The sequence below is a fragment of the Papilio xuthus genome, unplaced genomic scaffold (genome assembly GCF_000836235.2).
Source record: "Papilio xuthus unplaced genomic scaffold, Pxut_1.1 DF827542.1, whole genome shotgun sequence".
NCBI classification, from domain to species: Eukaryota; Metazoa; Arthropoda; class Insecta; order Lepidoptera; family Papilionidae; genus Papilio; species Papilio xuthus.
In genome coordinates, this window is record NW_013531107.1 from 697785 (window position 1) to 717378 (window position 19594).

The 19594-nt window shown below is 31.1% G+C and overlaps 1 protein-coding gene across 1 annotated transcript in view; it reads left to right on the forward strand.

The window, feature by feature from the left end:
* Window positions 1-12416: 12416 nt before the first annotated feature.
* The window catches only part of Ca-alpha1T (Ca[2+]-channel protein alpha[[1]] subunit T), an 81072-nt gene continuing 73894 nt past the window's right edge, over window positions 12417-19594 (forward strand). Inside the window, exon 1 of the mRNA XM_013314013.1 lies at window positions 12417-12580. The gene's annotated coding sequence lies outside the window, so the exon portion shown is untranslated. The remainder of the gene's footprint in view (window positions 12581-19594) is intronic.

Consider the following 19594-nt stretch of genomic DNA (forward strand, 5'->3'; position numbering starts at 1 on the left):
TAATTGAGTTTTCTTTAGGATGAACGCAAGCGTCTTCGTCAATTATGTCAAAATTCGTTTGAGATTTTTAGTGTACATTACGCACGTAAGGGGGCGCTTCACAAATATCAATACAGATTTTGTCGATAGCATTTTTCACAAATATTCATGCTAGGCCTACTGTTGTATGTATTTATGTCCCTTATATTATATTAATACAGTCCATTATAGAAAACTGAAAGCCGGATTAAACTGTAAACTATACGTTGTTTAACTTATAAAAGCTCGATAGAATGAATAGGATTACACAGATTCGGTAAACAACGTAATATTTATTATGTATTACGTAATAATTATACGTAAAATCCCCTCCAGATTATGATTTGAAATGACATTATAATGAAAAGCTCGAAACCCAAAAGACTTTTGAGGTATTACGAAAGTAATCTGTTTCATTCTACGATTCTAATTAATGTAATGAGTTCTTTAGACCATTAACGTTACACATTTTATTATAATGAAACTTCTTAGCTTACAATTTTGTAATTGGACAGAGTACAATATTGATTTTTCAAAGGACTAGCCCTTGACCACGTATGTAAATTACAATTTTATTGGGGTATTTCTATACACTTAGCCTAATTAAAGTAAATTAGAATTAAAATATTTTTATGGACTTTATTATTAATGGATAAAACGTTTGTTTATTGCTTGCTAGCTATTGCCAGCGACGACGTCCGCACGGAATTAAAAAAACAAACTTAATAATGCTATGTGTTTTATCCGATTGTGTTCTACATCTTTGATAAATTTGCGGGATCCGTTGAGCCGTTCCGAAGATACCTTAATATCCAACATAATTATTAATATATAATCATCCATCTAAACATTCGCATTTATAATATTAGTAAGATTGTTTATATCTCTGAAGTCAATGTTTCAAATTATTAAAATATAACAGATAAAAATAACTTTTTTTTTAAATAAAGTAAATCAAGTCAACAATTTATTAAGCAAATTCATAACTAAATTAAATCACGAATCTATATTTTTATTTATGTTTGTCAATCAATTTCATTTTAAAATAAATTTGACATTGTTTGTATCGCTCAACGAGTCAATTGGAATAAAACCATTTCAACATTCAGTATTTCTAATTGTATTCATATGAGTGTATAATATTTAGTACCTGGATGGACCGAGCTTAGCTCGGTTTTTTTTTAATTGTGTTTTTTGGAAATTATATTTAAGTACGAACTATTAATAAAATGATGAAATATGAATAATATTTGCCGATCTTACCGATAGAAAAAGTTAAGTTTATGTTTAAGCTGATTATCGATAAAACACGAATAAAATGACGTTTTCTAAAAATGATTCCTAGCTAGATCGATTTATCGCCTCCAAAACCTCCTATATACTAAATTTTATGAAAATCGTTGGAGCCAATTCCGAGATTGCATACAAGAGAAACATACAAGAATTGCTCATTTAAAGATATAAGATAATTTCAAGGAATAGCTGAAACGTCTAGAGAAAAAAACTTTTGATAAATAAGTATGTCTGTTTCTTCCATAGAGAATAAAAGGAATGGACATAGGTTTTCTAAAGCGCTTCAACGATACAAACCAACAGTTAAACGTGGTTAAAGTTAACCTTGGTCAAAATGTTTAGACCTATTTCTATTACAAGTCAATGATCATATGGAATTTATTCTGTAATAGTGTTGACTTTCTGTTAATTTTACTAATATTTAACAGTGGTAGAGCCCGCTTTAACATCTTCGCACGAATTAGCCCGGCTCGCCCGGTGAAATACCAAGACCACACAGAAGACAGGCGTCAAGTGGAAGCAATTCCGCGTTTCGTCTGATGAGTGTGCGTACCGGAGGGAGGCCTAATTTCGTCCTCTTTCTCTTCCCACCGTTTTTCTTAAAAGGAGACGATGGGAAGTGGAAGTGGACTTTCCGGATGAGAAAGGGAAAATGTTTTCTTTCTGTGCATCCTCTTCTCCGTCGATTAAAGGTAAGCAACGTATACGCAATTGCGTATGTCTATGGGCAATGGTCACTTCGCTATTTCAGCGATTTCAGGTGAATGTTTAGATGGATGGATGGATGTATGTTTGTTTGAAGATATCTTCAGAACCGCTGAACGAGTCTCGATGATTTGGCATACATATAGAACATATATTATTAAGTTTTTTTTATATTCCGCACGGACAGAGTGGAAGCGACAGCTAGTCAGTAAATAAAAAATAAATGTTATTCGCAATTTCATTTGTATCCGAGGAACTTGACTCTTTTACAATTTGCTACAGATATTTTGCGCGTTCGTTAACAAGTAACAAACACCGAGTATACATTGAACTTTTAATTGGGACGAGGATGTCTGTCGCGCTATTCCAAACATACAACTTTGAATGGACATGTACGCAAACATGGTTATTGTAATCTTGTAATATCAAGCTTCGTGTTATTTTATTTATATATTTTGTATTGTAAATGTAACTAAGTATTTGTGTTTTTAAATACCATAGATTATATAATTATTAACAAATTTTAGAGATAAAGTTTTTGAAATTCAATAATCTTTTTTTTTAAATATCCTAAATATGCCAAAATGTATCTTCAGAAGACGGAACGTTGTAATTTAAATTATGAATTTGAAATTAAAAAATCTGTAAGTATTGTAATAGTTTGTAAATATCTGATATAGATAAAAATACTTGACTTTATTTCTCGTTACAATGTTCATTCATAAAATATTAAAAAGAGCTGTCGAAATAAAAAGTAGACGTATCTATGACTTGTATAGATCTATTTTTCAATACAAATAGGTCAAACTCTTCACAGTGTGCATCCTTTTTCAAAGTTGCAGTGAAATAAATACAAAATATATGCATTGAAAATCTGTATAGAATGTACATTTTTGTTTGTTTTAATATAGCTCTATACAAACTTTGTGGAATCGCTTTTCGGCTTTTCACTAAACAAATAAATCCTTTTTTTACAATATCAAATAAATATACAATCAAAGAAACAATTAAATATTAAAGATATAATTATTAACCTTGATTACGTTATAAATGGGAAATTTGAAATTAATGGATGGATGTTTGTTTGTTTTAAGAAAGAGCTAGTATAAAATAAATGTTAGTTACACTGTTTATAACTCAAGAACGGCTGAATCGATTTGGCTGAAAAATGATGGGGAGGTAGCTTAGAACCGAAATATGGATATAAGGTACTTTTATATCTCTTTTCCTTTTTTAATTCCGCGCAGACAGAGTCGTGGGCAAAGGCTAGTTAAAAATAAATACTTATTAATTAACTAGTCCATTTCTTAATTTAATGGTTATAAAAATATGTATACTGAGCAAGACATTAAAAATGTTGACTTTTGTTGTGCAAATAATGGACTTTAAAATAAATATTTGTGAACTTAGATACACCATTCCTAATAATTTGACTTGTGAAAAAGAGTGCGTTGGAAATTGGCTTTATAGTTTACAAAAGATAGTGCTTTTACTTCTCTCTCCTTTTGTACCTATATGGGAAAACTTGTGTGAGCTATTAATACCTAACAAATTTTCTACGCAGGTTCGATACTTATCGCTTGAGATGCTTTAGGTGGTCCCTAGAGAGCCATTCACTACCCCTATTAGCACTTTATTTGTACGTCAAGATAAAATTTACGAACGTGATGGAAATTACTTTGGGAACTCTCGTTGTTTTTTAACATCTGTTTTTTTTTTATAATAGTATATATTTATTTTATAATAATCGATTGAATAAATTTGTTTGAGTGATTTTGTAGATATATAATACGTATAAAACCCATTCTTTTTTGTAGAAAATTATTAATAATTATGTTTATTTTTACTATGCATGTTTTAGCAGTGAAGACCTACGGTTAGCAATTTTTTTTCTGTATTTACGTATCGTATTAACTTGGATACTATTAAGTGTCAAATTAACGGTCATTTTAAAATTAGATATTTATATCTTCATTTATTATGTTCTTAAATCAAAATACTGAGCTACTTTTAATATAAATAAATGCGGAGCAATTAAATTATTTTGAAGTACACTTCTGTATAGAACTTTTCCGACCTGAAATTTAAACTTTTTGCTCCATTTCAAACTTTCAAAAGATTTATAACGGTGCGACGTTGAAATGTTAAATTTAATTTTAAAAATACTACCGAGAGAGTTGTGTCTTTACCAAAGTAAGGGAATTGAAACGAAGTATACGAACAAGTGGATTTTTTTAAAAAGAATTTTGACGATATAACCAATTGAAAAAACCTGTATTACTAAGATATAGTTGGCTTAAGTGATGTGCCAATAGAAATTATTTTCTATTGATACTAACGTTACCTAGGTCACACTGTCGAAACACTGGAACAAAAACATATTTATAGAAACTCGTATATTTAGTCCCATTTCAAAATAATAGAGCGGAGTACGAATTTCCAGAAGTTTCTACGCAAATAAGTCGTTGAAACAAGTTGTTAAAGGACTTTTGGCTACTATAAATTCGTAGAGGGTTGATCTTGTTTTCACTATAAACAAACTCGGCGCCATTGAAACTTGTTTGGGGTTTTTTATTATTAAAATATGATATAATATAAAATCTAATTATACGAAGAAACACAATCTTTACTCAAGTAAGATAAATATGATAGATACTAATGTGAAAAACTAATCTTACAAATATTATAATTGCGAAAGTCTAGATGGATGGATGGATGTTTGTTAGAAAGTATCTCTAGAACGGCTCAATGGATCTTGATGAAATGTGGCACAGATGTGGAACATACTCTGGAAGAACAGATAGGCTTATTGAGGTTTTTAATTCCAAGCAGACGGGGTCGCGGGCAACAGCTAGTTTAAATATATAAACTATCACCATTCACTTCTCCTCATCCATATTTTCATAACTCTATGGCACTTCCAAAATACGAACTATTTGTCATTAAAACTTGTTTATGTATTGAAATGTCGTATTTAAATTTAATTACTCTATTTGATATTTACTTATTTGAACAGTTTACAGTTGACGTATTTATACAAGCTCATTTTAATTAACGCAAGTAAAATACATATGTTCATTTTCTATATTAGAAAATTAATTTGCAAATTTAAATATTTGCTAAGTAAAAAATGATTAAGGGGCATCATACATGGATTTAAAGCAGTCCGTTTATGGCCCTGAAACTTTACTAACAGTAGTAATATCTTCTATAAATAACTTTCTATATTTGCAATTATGTTAAAGAGTAGTTGGAGTTTCAAATTAACATTAATATATTAAAGTAAACATCCAGTTTGTACCGAATTTAATATGGAGGCATGTAATAATTGCACAAAGTAACTAACACAAATGAAATGAAAAAATTCTTGCATAACCTTATGAAGCAAGGCACAGAAAAAGTAATAAAGCATAAACAAACTTCTGTACGTTTTTTCTGTAGTTTATTTTTTTCTTTTTAAAGTTCACGTGAATAGACTGTAATATTATTTCAATATGTATTATTTCTACCAATACTATTTATTTAAATTTACTGGTAATTTTGGACAGTAATAGACTCACCAATAACATTCATTGCACAAATGGCTTAGTCGGTGAAGTACCGCGACCACCCAGAAGACAGTCGAGAAGTGTAAGTCCGTATTTCGTCTGATGAGAGAGCTGGAGGAAAATTATGGTCTTATTTCACTTACCATGTTTTTGTTAAATGAAATAAGACCACAATAGGACCATAATTTGTAAGAAAAGGAATGGAAAGGAATGAGAAGTGACAACTATCTTAATTTTATTATACCTGTTTCATCAAGGATGTTTCTTAGAAACTTTTGTTCATTTAAAATTAATAGGAACATTTTCCTTGACGAATGTAACTTACAAAATCGGTATATGTTTATAAAATCTAATAGTGCACATTAGTCTAGAACAATATTATCGTTTTCGAATATAGAGAACTGTCCAAACATCTTTTGTATAGACGTGGTAGCAAAAAAATTGACGTTTCACGGAATCTTATCTTTTGTTCCAAATTTATCCAACAAGATTGACGTCTGTTCTCAGATTAACCTATTAATAATTTATATTTAAACCTATCAGTACAAAATACTGGTAGTTGGAAGAAGATTGTTGTGAGGTTATATGTAACCTCGGGCAATAATTTAAACTATAATATTATAGTTACCCTGTTTAAGACATATGAGAAGTCAAGTCTTACATATACCAACGGTTACATACAAAATTATTAAAGTTAATCTTACGGTGTGTGTTTAAATGATTAATATTTATTTTTTGTGCATATTTTTTAGAAAGAGAAGGGGGCAAACGAGCAGCGGGAACACCGAGGTGTTCAACGACGCCCATGGACATCAGCAATACCAGAGGAACCGCAGATGCAAATTGATATGATATTGCAAATTGCATTCTGCAATAAAGTGAAAATCGAATTTATAATTTCACAACTAATATTAAAACATAACGACATACTTAGATTTTTACTATTATATACGATATCTATACTACTATTATAAAGCTGAAAAATTTGTTTGTTTAAACGCGCTAATCTCAGGAACTACTGGTCCGATTTGAAAAATTATTTTTCTGTTGGATAGTCCATTTATAAAACAAGGCTTAAGGCTATATAAAATTACGCTGCGACCAATAGTTTTTTTTTAATTCCACGCGAACGAAGTCGTAGGCGATAGCTAGACGATATGTAACTTGTAGGTACGACAAATCATTACAAAGGTTTCTTTAATTTTTTCTTTTTTATTTAAAAATAGTAGACTGGATAGTATGTCATGTATAAAAGACCTTTACATACAGTCTATAGAAAAATATCTTTGAAAGAAGATTCTAATTAACGTATACCAGTTTTTTATTCAAACAAATTGCAGACCGTAGTTGGTATGAGAGCGGCACTTTATGCAGAAAGTTGAGTCTCGAAGCGTCACTGGATCTCGGTGGGGCTCATTACTGTAGCCCATTTCAATGCGCCTCTCGAGCTGGTCGAACGTGACCTGAGAGTTACATCTTTGCTAATGCTACGTTATTTTTATCAAAAAAATAATGATGAGCTTATCTTTTGTTTTTTTTATATCATAAGGTGGCAAACGAGCGAGCGGCCACCTGAAATCGCTGAAATAGCGAAGTGGCCGTTGTCTAGACATACGCAATTGCATATGCGTTGCCTACCTTTAAACGACGAAGGAGAAGATGCACAGAAAGAAAATATCTTCCCTTTCCACGCATCCTCTCATCCCGAAAGTCCTCTTCTACTTCCCATCCTTTCCTAATAAGAAAAAGGCTGGGAAGGGAAAGAGGACTAAAATAGGCCTTCGGGACGCACACTCATCAGACGAAACGCGGAATTGCTTCCACTTGACGCCTGTCTTCTGTGTGGTCGTGGTATTTCACCGGGCGATCCGGCCCAATTCGATAAAGATATTAAAGCGGACTCTATCACTGTTGTGGAATATTATTGCTTGATTAATACGACTACGTCGTTATTAAGACGGACGAAAGGGATTGTTGTTTATTAAAACAAATTCAAGTATGAATCCTACATTTTTCCGGGATGAAATGTAACCCAATATGTTATTTCAGATTGTATTCTGTGTTTATTCATATCCATACATTGATGTTACGTGTGAACAAATATCTATACAAACATTCACGTTTCATTATGCAGTTTGTATACAATATTTATTATAATCATGGATTCATAAAAAGCGTACATAAATAAAATCTGTACTTCTTCAGCCGTTTCCCCCTATTATGATATATCGACATCATTCTGGAAACAAATTACGCTATTACAAAGAAAAATTTCAAAAAAGGAAATGGCCTTCTTGCTGTTATAAAAAAAAGTGAAGAGTATTTTTTTTAATTGTGCGGTTTCGTTATTCTTAGTGTGAATAATGCTATTGGAGCATCATCGTTTTGAAATAAAAATATGAATAAGTATACGGTTAAAACAGCATGTCACCGATCCATTGTGAATTAAGTCAGTTTACAATCAGACTAGTATATAAACTGTTGGTACTAAATATTTATTACACAAGAAATGTATTATAAATAATCTTTTTTATTTTAAAAATTAACCGAGCGTATATTGCAAGTGAAAAGTGAAAAATAAACCGATAATTTTTTTTTAATTAACTGTATCCGGCAGATCAAACTCCGAACGCGGAAAGAATTATAAATCTTTTTAAATCTGATAATACGAAAATCAATCAACACAGCTTATATCGATTTATTTTCGATGATTTAAATTTAACGAGGTTTGGATTAATATATGTTTCCCGTTAATAATCAATACGTAAAAGTACAACTGTTTCTGTTTCTTGTTTATGGCTCTCTCTCATCGGATTAGGCCAATGTCAAGTGTTTATGGTTCTGTTTAAACTTGTTAGAGACTGGCAAAGTACAACTGACTGGCTGATAATAATTTTAACTGTCAACGCACATCCAAAAATACTTTTTTTTTAAATTTTGTACAGATATATTTTTAATAATATTTTATTGATAAGGCCAGCAATAACTATGTGTACTAAATTCATCTCCTAAAGGTGTGGATAAAAAGTTTGTATAGTGATTTTTTTTTCAATAATGAAGTTCCTACTTCGGTGTTTGAAAATGTATCATTGAGGCGACCAAAGTCGCAGGCATTGTCTCGAAATACAAAACCATAATTTATTTATATTTTTTGTCATAAACATAAATATTTTTTGTCAAAGAAGAACGTGCGAATTTTCTTTATTTACACAAAGTGTCAATAAAACTATCGGTTTGTGCAAACAATAAAATTTATCGAGTCTCTTCGAACCAAAACAAATAAGGAAGTTATAAAAGAAACTTTCTATGGTTGTTTTTTGTAGAGTAAAAAAGAAGTTTTTTAAGCTGTTGTGGAATAAAATATTTACTGAATATTTATTTGAAGAATTTCACTGTCATACTAATAATTAAGTTAGGCATTTAGACGTTTATTTATTTTTGTATATAAAAAAAATTAAAAATATAATATAGGAATATGTTTTTTATGAACAAGTACTGAAAATAAGATTTATTTTATTTTAATACGAAATAAGTTAATACTAAAGTACTTAAAAATTTACTTAAAGTAAAATAAAACAAAAATGTTGCAAGCTATAAAGTTCTATCGGGGTTATTGGAATAAAACTCCGCTTCCGGCCTTTCCAAGTCTTTGTTTCGCAACAGTTTATTTTTTATAACTCACACTTGCAATTTTTCCCACGATGTTTTTCTTTCGCTACACGCGTCATTGATTCAAATAAATTAAAACAGTAATGTCGCTACCAATGCCACTTTATATATAAATGCAACCCTAAAAGCCTAAGGCGTATGAAATATGAATAAGTTGGACTTTAGTTAGAAACTGTAACTGGATAGATTTGCTACGAAATAAAATATAAAGTTCGTTGTTAGAATTGATGATTGTTGCAACCGTGTGTTTCCATTGCTTAAATAATTGAATAAACACGTACAGCTATCTTCGTTTTATAAGAGGGTAAAAAGAATGACAAAATGGTTTAGTTTCGTCAATGGAAATTCACTCTTAAAATTCTCGTTTACAAACATGTCAGATAAACCCCTATCTCAACTAAAAACAAATTTAAAGCAACACAAAACACGCGTAAAAAATACACAACAAAAAAGTGTAACATTTTATTTCTTACAGCCATTATTTGATGTACTTTATCCAAATGTTAGACGAATGTAACCCAAATGGGTTGAAAGCTTCAGTTCGTTTATCTCCCAATGTCTAGGATACGACAGGCGCGTGCCAAGTGTAGGTCTGTGATAATGTCTGTGTACATTAGCTAGTTAATGAAATCTCGAGGGATTAACTGTAGATTTAGTTGCTACATTTCCGAAGTTGCTTACTTAGTTCTAGGGTGTTTGATGATACTAAAATAAATATAATAAAATCAACATTGTACTTTAGACTAAAAATATAAAATACAACGATATAGAAAATTATAATCTTACGTCATTTGACTATTCAAATGGTGTTTTAAAAGATAAATATTTTAACATTTAACTGCAACCGCGCTTTAATGTGTTGTAAACAAAAATTGTGTTCGTTTTGTAAACATCCTGTAATTTATGACGATTAATGCTCATCGTGCATCCGGATTGATGAAGACAGTGTGCATTTTACGTCTCTGAGTTAGCGTATTCAAAAATAATATTTATAAATAAAATCTTGCAAAACAAAAGTTTTCAAGAGTTCCTAATTTCTTTTTAATTCATGAAAGAAAATAATTCTTAATTTTTGTACGAGTATGTATACTGCCATCCTTTTTATACTTATACACCTCATAATAATTTAATAGACTTCAAAAACCAGCCAGTATTGAAATTTTCGATGATTAAAATATTTTTTTTACAAACATAATAATTAAAACTTCTATGCTTAGTTTAATTGGGTTATTTGAAATTTTTCACTTCATTACGTTTTTATGTTCAAACTTTTAAAGTTCAGCAATTTTAAAACGCGACAGAACAAAGGACCTAATTTATAATGTACTTTTTCTTTATTACGGAAAATCTACGGAGACTAAAGTTGAACCTTTATCGAGTAAAAATTATTAAAAAAGACACGTAGAGAAATAGCCTAAAGTTTAAATATTTTTATTAACAATTTTTTTTTTCATTAAAAAGTGATTAAAAATCAAAAAGCCTCGGACCGAGTGACCTGTTATACCATATCGGTGGAATAAATCCATACACACATACAGAAAAAAAAACTTTATCCCTTTGTACAGAATAAAAAACATTTCAAACAAAAAGAGAACAAGATGTTTGGCAGATGTCAAAAGCAAAGATATGTGTGACGACAACAAAAATGAGTGGATAGATTCTTCTGTCTAATCAATCTGACGTAGCAAAGCTTTTGATAGTCAAAGCTTAGCGTGTTATTGACAAGAGCTGTCATTAACAATTTGTTAGCGGAGTAAATATCAGAGATTAACTGAGAGTAAATAATATGCTTTTGAATATTATTTTCTATATCAAGTTTCAAAGGCTTTATATATCAACTAGCGGTCACCCGCGACTCCGTTCGCTAGCGATTAAAAAATAAACATAATTAGTAGACTACGTGTTTTTCCAGACTATGTTCTATATGTATGACAAATTACATCGAGATCCGTTCAGTCGTTCTGGAGATACCTTCAAACAAACATCCATGCATCCAAACATTCGCATTTATAATATTAATAAGATAGTAATAAGTAAGATCTTCTAATGATGCGAACGCAAATGTTTGAAATGTTTGTTACCACGTTACTCGAGAAGAGATGGACGAATCAATATGGATTAGAAATAAGTTATAATACGGAATAGGGTAAAGACTATTACCTCAGTTGTTTTTTTTTAAAAGAAGCTTCGACAGCCAGTTTTAAATATTAAACAACGATCAAGTACTAAACAAAGAACAAAAAGAAATCAAAACCTAATCAACTTATTATATTTCAATTAAATCTTTTGACTTTAAAAAGTTACATTAACACTAGCATAGACTATATTTATTAGTAGCCTTTTAATTTAGCTCATACGAAGTCACGTGCAAAAGCTAGTTAGTTATAGCGGTTTAAAAGGAATAATAAAAAGGGAGAATGTAAGCAATTCCAAATATTAAAAGAAAACTATGCATTAAAAGGAAAGCGCTCACCTTGTGACGCGCTGGAATTTAATTTAGAAACTTTTGCATAGCTTAGGAAAAGGCGTGATTTTTACCTCAGCCAAAGAAAACTAGCTTGGAATAATATATGTGAATTCCTTTGTCTTTCAAAAGTAAAAGTACTATTAGATATTTCTAGATCACATAACGTTTTGCAATTTCTATAAATTAACGAGACGAGAAAAATTTACACAGATATGAAGAAATATCTAATTATGTACATGTTTATGTACATGTTTAGTCGTATCAGTGTGATCTTATTGTTTAATACAACATTTATCTTGACAAAAAAAAACGCTAGAAATAAGGAAAATGAGAGAAAAGTTATATTTCATATATAATTGTAAGGCGTGACAGGCGTTCCAAATTTAAATATACTGTTACTGCTTACCTCTTTTTGTACACATTAATATCTACGTTTTGAATCTGTCGTATATACGATTTTTTTATTATATTTTCAAATAAATTAGCCAATTTAATATGGTAATTTAAAAAATATAAAGTTGTAATAAAAGCTCATTAAAAGCTCGATAATAAGGTCGCGAAATAAAAGACCATACGTACATAAGTCGGGTACGGAAATCAATTCGATTTGTCCATCAATATGAGCTACTTAGGTCTGAATGTGCCCACCGTACCTGTAACAGGTAGGGGATAGGGTGGGCTGGGCGGGAATCCGGGAGCAGTGCTGTCGCGGACGTCGGCTTAGTCGGACGTCTCTATGTTTCTGACGCGCGAAAACCATCTAGTGAATAAGTGAACAGAACAACCCTGTGCCCCGTTTCTGCGAACTTATTTTTTTGTGTTTTAAAAATTTTATCTGGATTTTTCTTGTGCCTGCATCCAGTTATTTTTTAATGAAAAGGTAAGCTTGATTTTCAATTTTAAAAAATATTTTTTCTCTACAGTTGCATGTGATGAAATAATCGAAAAAGATCGTAGATTTTTTTTCATCAAAAATTCCTTTTGAAATCTTTGAAAATTCTTTAAATCAATATTTTAATTAAATTTAACAGCAAAAAATTGCGGTATAACATAATAATACCGATTTATAATATTTATTTTATAACAATGTGGTCGTTTGCATAATTTTTTGCATATATATTATATAATTTTACCTAAAAAATACAATCCAATTGTTACATTCAAGAATACAAGCGGGATGAAGCCGCGTTTTACTTGTTGCATTCGAACTTAAAGTCTTCGAAATAATTCAATATACATGTAACTACCTCCACAAAATAATACTTAAAACAACCAAATAGTTCAATCCATATGAAAATCACTAGAAACATTCAAATTAAAATTTTCCATCTCTAAAGAATCTAGTGAAAATGGTCCGTTAATCTAATCATTATGAAATTAACGCGAACAATAAATTAATTCAAAGTGCAAACCGAGCATAAAGCAAAGCTTAAATTCATCGTCTCGACACAAAGCGTAAACCGAGCAGATGTCAATATTAATGCTTAGAAATTAATTTATCATTCAGAGAGGTCTTGAACTTATTAAAGTATTCTGTAACTCGGGCCCGGCACAAAGGACTACTTCTTAAGACACTGCTAATCTGGACTTTGGCTCTGATCCAAAACTAAGTAAAGATTAGATATGGCAAAGGTCGCAAATCTCTTTCTATTTAGACGTATTTCATCGAAACAATAGGAAATATCAAGAACATAGAAAATTATAAGTAGTAATAAAACATATTCCTCGATTCATAGCATGTTTCATAGCAAATAAAAAAATGTGCAATGTCTTTTAATAATTCTAGAGAATCTCAATGCTGCTACGTTGAAGAAACAGTAAAAAGATTTTTATTTATATATCATAAGGTAGCAAATGATAGAGCGGCCACCTGAAATCGCTGAATAGCGAAGTGACCGTTGCCCATAGACATACGCATTTGCATATGCGTTGCCTACCTTTAATCGACGGAGGAGAGAATGCACAGAAAGAAAATATTTTCCCTTCCCATGCATCCTCTCATCCGGAAAGTTCATTTCTACTTCCCATCCTTTCCTTATGAGAATGATAATAGCTTCCACTTGACGCCTGTCTTCTGTGTGGTTGTGGTATTTCACCGGGCAAGCCGGGCTGATTCGTGCGAAGATGTTAAAGCGGGCTCTACCACTGATAAAGGAAATTCCCAGCAGAAGACCAATGCACATGAAGAAGATTTAGCTAAGAGAATAAACTGATATCTCTATCAACGGTTGTATACTTTAAAGAAATAAATTATAATTAAATCCTTAAATAATTAGCTACAGGGGCTATCGTCTTTTATACGTCTGTTAATCTAATATACAATCTTGAATCGGTAAGACGATCTTAAAAACAAAAATTTATTATCGAATTTATTTTTACGATAACCGCACAAACTTATAAAGTAGTTAACAAGAAAGAAATTGTTTGAAAATTAGCCCTGAAAAATGGTTTGAAAACTTCGTACAAAACCTCAACGTGAATATAATTCTGAATATTTTAATAAGAACTTCATACAACTTTTATTTGGAAATATATGAATATACTAATTGTCGCCCGCGACTTCGTCCACGTGGAATAAAAGAAAACTTAATGCTTATGTATTCTTCCAGAGTATGTGTGCCAAATTTCATCAAGATTCCTTGAGCCGTTCTGGAGATACCTTCAAAGAAACATCCATCCATCCAAACATTCGAATTTATAATATTAGTATGATATTTGTAATCGACTTTTATAACGTTAATCACAGTACCGCATTATGAATGATTTGCAATGCAAAAGTAAACGAAACCAATTTTGCTCGCGGTAAAATGTATTTGTGTTTACATGTTTCATTGTAACCGTTTTATGAATTTCAAAATATTTTCATGAAAACTCTACGCCTGTATTATTTATGGCTTAATAATTATTAAAAGAGTTTGTATATATTTGAAAAAGACATTTGGATCATCGTTCATTCTGTATGTGGCAAAAAAAACTCTTCTTAATTTTCTCCTGTATTTAAAGGAACGCAACATCAGCAAATCTATAACATATTTTATTATTGCAATGGCTACATGCGATGGTAACTTAACACCAGACATGCTTGCTTGTGTGTCGCCTGTTTTATGAAAATTAGAAGAAGTTGCCAACGTAACATTCCATACATTTATTATGTGCATGTCTTACACGGACAGGCTATAAGACTAAGTATTTCGTGCCCATTTGATTTTCGCCATTTTGGACTTCAACGGCTGTGGTAGCTAACAGTGGTGAGAATTCGAAACAATAGAGATGGAATAAACTGTCAGTAACATCAAAAGTCACGTTTAAGTCGGACCGAAGCTGAAGTTGTCACTTCCAAGCGATGGTGTATATTTATAAAGTTATATCTTATTAAATTTTTTAAATCATGTCTCATCCAGTTTAAATCAGTTGGGATCCTGATGGATTGAGATATCCAGATTATTCACACAAAAAAATATCTCCTTTCACAATCTGTACAATGAACACGTATCACACAAATTGGTTTGTACACTCAAGGAATGTAATCTCATTCTTGGCGCAGAATTTAATCTTTTAGTGGGTAAATTATGAGTGATAGTACACTCAGAGAACTCAATTGGGAACGCGTTTAGCCGACGGACTACACCCGTCGGGAGATACGCATCGACTTATTTATTGATATTCAAGAACAACACGCTCTGCTCGGTGCTGTTTGATTTTTATTTAAACGATTGGCAATGTGTGAAAGCTTAAAAACGTAGTTATTTTTGTAATGTTACATTTATATTAGCTCCACTTGTGTGAACCTCTGTGTTATGGCTGTGAATGTTTTAATATCTATCCTCTTTCAATATAGATCCTAATTTGAACATATTAAAAGTCACTAAAAAGTATATGGGTATAGAATTTGCCCGCGATTTCGTCGGCGCGAAATTAAGGAATAATCTTAGTAAGTTGTCTTTGCGTTCTTTTCAATGTTATTCTACATCTGTGATAAATTTCATCAAGATCAGTTTAGCTGTTTTGAAGTTACGTAATAAAAAATAGCCCTCCAGGTATCCTTAAATAAACTTTGGTACAAAATGATTGAAAGATCTGAATCTTTTAATCCGTAATTTCTATAGTCAGTGAAAATCTATGTTTTTTTTTTATTAAATATTCAAAATGAGTTAAACGAATTAAGTCTCTATTTTATTTTTTGTGTACATTTACGAGACTACACTAAACAAAATAAAGTTTTTTTGCGATATATTATTGTGTTGTTAATTTTTGTTTTAATTTATAAGTTTTATTTTAGTGTACATTTTACCTTTATATATTTGTGTACTTTAGCTGTGAGAACCAGGTGATTACAAAAAAAATTACGGTCAATTCAAAAGACAACGGATATAATTAAAAACAGAAATATACTTTTTATGCAGGAACAAAAGCGCAAGTAGAACACGTTCCCAATCCATAACATAAAAGTGAATGTTTTCGTTCCGGCTACGTGTTTGTTATTACAAATTTTATAACACATTTCCTCACAGTAAAAGCCCTTTAGTGTATGCGAATAAAGTAACTTTGGAATATTCCTTACATCACAAAAATTTGCCTATCTCTTGTAAAAAAAATACCAAGAAAGCCAAGAAGGGAAGTTTGAAATCTTTCAAGCATACTCGGGATGTCTTTAGAAATACTTATACGAAAAATTTTGTGACGTCTCAATTTTCTTAAAGGGAACGTATTTTATTACATTGAAATTCTATTGGCAATAATAACATGAAAATAATATTAAATATTAACTATTTTATTTCAATCACTAATAATAATATGAGAATCGTAATAAGTTAGAAAAGTGGGTTCCATTGTTGTGTTCTGGAGATTTAATGAAAGAAAAATAGATTTTCTTGATATTTTTATAGTAAACATTTATAATATCTTCGCCATTAATGCATACATACATACATTATAATAAAAATAATATTAAAAATAACATTAAATACAGCTTTATGAAGGGTTTTGAAAGTCAAACATTGGGCTTCAAAAAAATGTACAAAACTTTATTAATATTTGACTTTATAAATTAATATTTACCGTTACATAGCACTCCAAAAACCAAATTACAATCCAATGAATCATTTAGTAATTATATAAATTGCCATAATCTTTTGTACTTTGTTTGAATAAGTATATTGGTCTTTTCGACAGTTTCAGAGATGGAATGCTTGGCTACAAAAGACTATTTACACTGAAGTACGAAACTGGATATATGCGGATGTAGCTTTGATACAGGAACATTGTGTCACAAAGCGTCGTGATGGATATCTCAAAGGTGAAATTCAACGTATAACAAATTGAAGTGACTACGCTATAGTGAAGGCAAACGACAGCACGATGATAGTGAAACGAATGAATATTAGTGAAACAACACAGAAATAACACAAAGTTTGTTATTATAACTTATTGCATAAGTAAATCGATTTTCTTAAGATTTTTTTGCCTTTTAAGTGTCTCATAAACGATTTCTATTTCGAATTTATTTGATATGTAACGTTTGATTTCATGCGTTTGACCATATTTGACATGTTTGAATATCATGGCCAAATTAAAAAAAAACAACGATATCGCTTTACGTAGCAATCGGGATGAGTAATTAGACTCAAAATCGACTAAAATACGAATGCGTAATGTAGTTATTTAAACTTAATGAACGGTTGTTTTAATGAGAAAGTAACGTGAGACTTACGAGGACTGATGCATGTCACACTTTTGATGTCTCGCAACATAAAACCCGGATTTCGTCCCTGACCAGAGGCGTTTAAAGCCAACGTTCTCAAATTTTATCCAACTCTTGACCTGGAAACCTTGTTCATATGTTCATGACCCGGAAAATAATGCCAATATTAAATTTGTTTATTAAATTCGCAAAGTATTATTGTGTTCCAACTAAAACGTACGGAGTTAACGTTAGACAGATTTATCGTATTGTCTATCATGTATTTTAGGTCAATCGATAATACTCGATATGAAATAGAATCGATAAATTCATCTTTCGTAGGTGTATTAAAAGCAATAGAAAAGTTTTGACGTGTATTTGAAAAAGATTTGAATCTTAATCAAAAACTGGTGACATAAAAATTGTTTAAATACTCCTATTATTTTTAGACGCGCTTTCTTTAATTATTCAAGTTTCAGATCGATTAGTGAGGGGACATAGACATCGATATTTTAATAAGGCTAGTGTTGCGCCGGCACAGTGTTGGATTTTCTTTCTAACACTATGTATACAAAATTGTGAAAATAAAAATAAGAGTAAAATTGTTATCATTAAGGTGGTAGACAAACTTTATTTAATTAAATTTATTTTAATATAAAGAGAAAAATAAGCTTATCTCCATGCTTTGTAGCTCAACAACTTTCCTACTTTATATTTGTTATTAGTTTGTAAGCCAAGGCCAGGCTCCCGTGGAATCCAAATGAAATCTGATAACAATCTCTTGTTTACTAAACTCAATAAAGTCGGAAATAACTTTGAAAAGAAAATTGTTTTCCAAGTCTTTTGGTAGTCGGGTTTTCGGGTCCGGATAACGACATGCCAATGCAAAACGAGCCGAGATTAAATCGTAAATACATTTTTCTTCTTTGGACAGAATTATGACATTTTACGTCTTTTTTATCTGACGTCTTTACGTTGAATGAAAACATCTTGATGCCAGCACATAGCTGAGAAGAGATTCAATGATATATGTGTAGTCAACCAACCCGCAATGGGCCAGCGTGGTTCACTATGGCTTAGTCACCGCTACCTAAGGGTAGGCTTCGAGGCCCTCAGTGGGTATGTTGCTGATGATGATGAATATCTTTTTTACGCATGTATATAACACGGTCTTATTTTATTAAGAATCTACTTATAGTTATAAAGTCCAATCTTTTACAAAAGCCTAAAGGATCGCTATAACCGTTTAATCCTCGAAGCGGAACACCAAAAAAATCGTACAATAAAAGCTAAACGTTTAAATATACCTTCCATCTATTTCTACTACATTTATCGTACAAATAAGGGCGTTAGGGATACCTCCACATTGATCTATTGAGGGAGCTTCACGCAAGGATTCTAAGTGAATATATTTTCCAATTTTACTGTTACACGGCGGCCGGGCGTGAAATATTGCCTATCAGTGTTCATTGTCCTTGGTACATTACTTTTTAAAGAAGAAAAACCGTTGTAATGGAAAAATGGAGAGGTGGGTGATTGGTGTGATTATCTTAACACGCGATGTAGGTTTTTACAGATTTTAACTAAAAATATTGCAATATTATCTTACTAATATTATAAATATGTTTATACAGATGAATGGATGTTTTTGAATGCATTTCCCAAACACCTCAACGGATCTTGATGAAGTTTGGCACAGATGAGGACCAAAGTCTGGAAGAACACATAGGCTACTCATAAAGTTTTCTTTCTAATTAGGAAGGAGTCGCGGGAAACAGCTAGTGTATACATTTTATATATTGTATTAGAATCTAGACTATAACAACTGATGTATCAAGTAATCCATCCTAAATAAGATAATTTAAAAGTTAGGTGGAGCATGTTAGATGTGCCGAAGTTAGATTTTATTAAACATTTCTATGCTTATTGCAAGCTAATATCTGTTATGAGTAGCTATATAGATTAGAAATCGTTTTTATCTAACCGTAACGCGTTTTACAATGCACTTCAAATGTTTTATCTATTACGCGGTTCAATGCTTAATTGAAACACTGTTGCAAAATTAAAAAAGGCTATATTTAATCTGTCAAATGCTTTACTGTAGTCAATGAATGCGATGTAGTAAGTGCGTTGGTATTCGTTGTACTTTTCTAATACTTGACGTACTGCGTGGATGTGATCGATCACCGAGTAACCTTTGCGGAAACCTGCCTG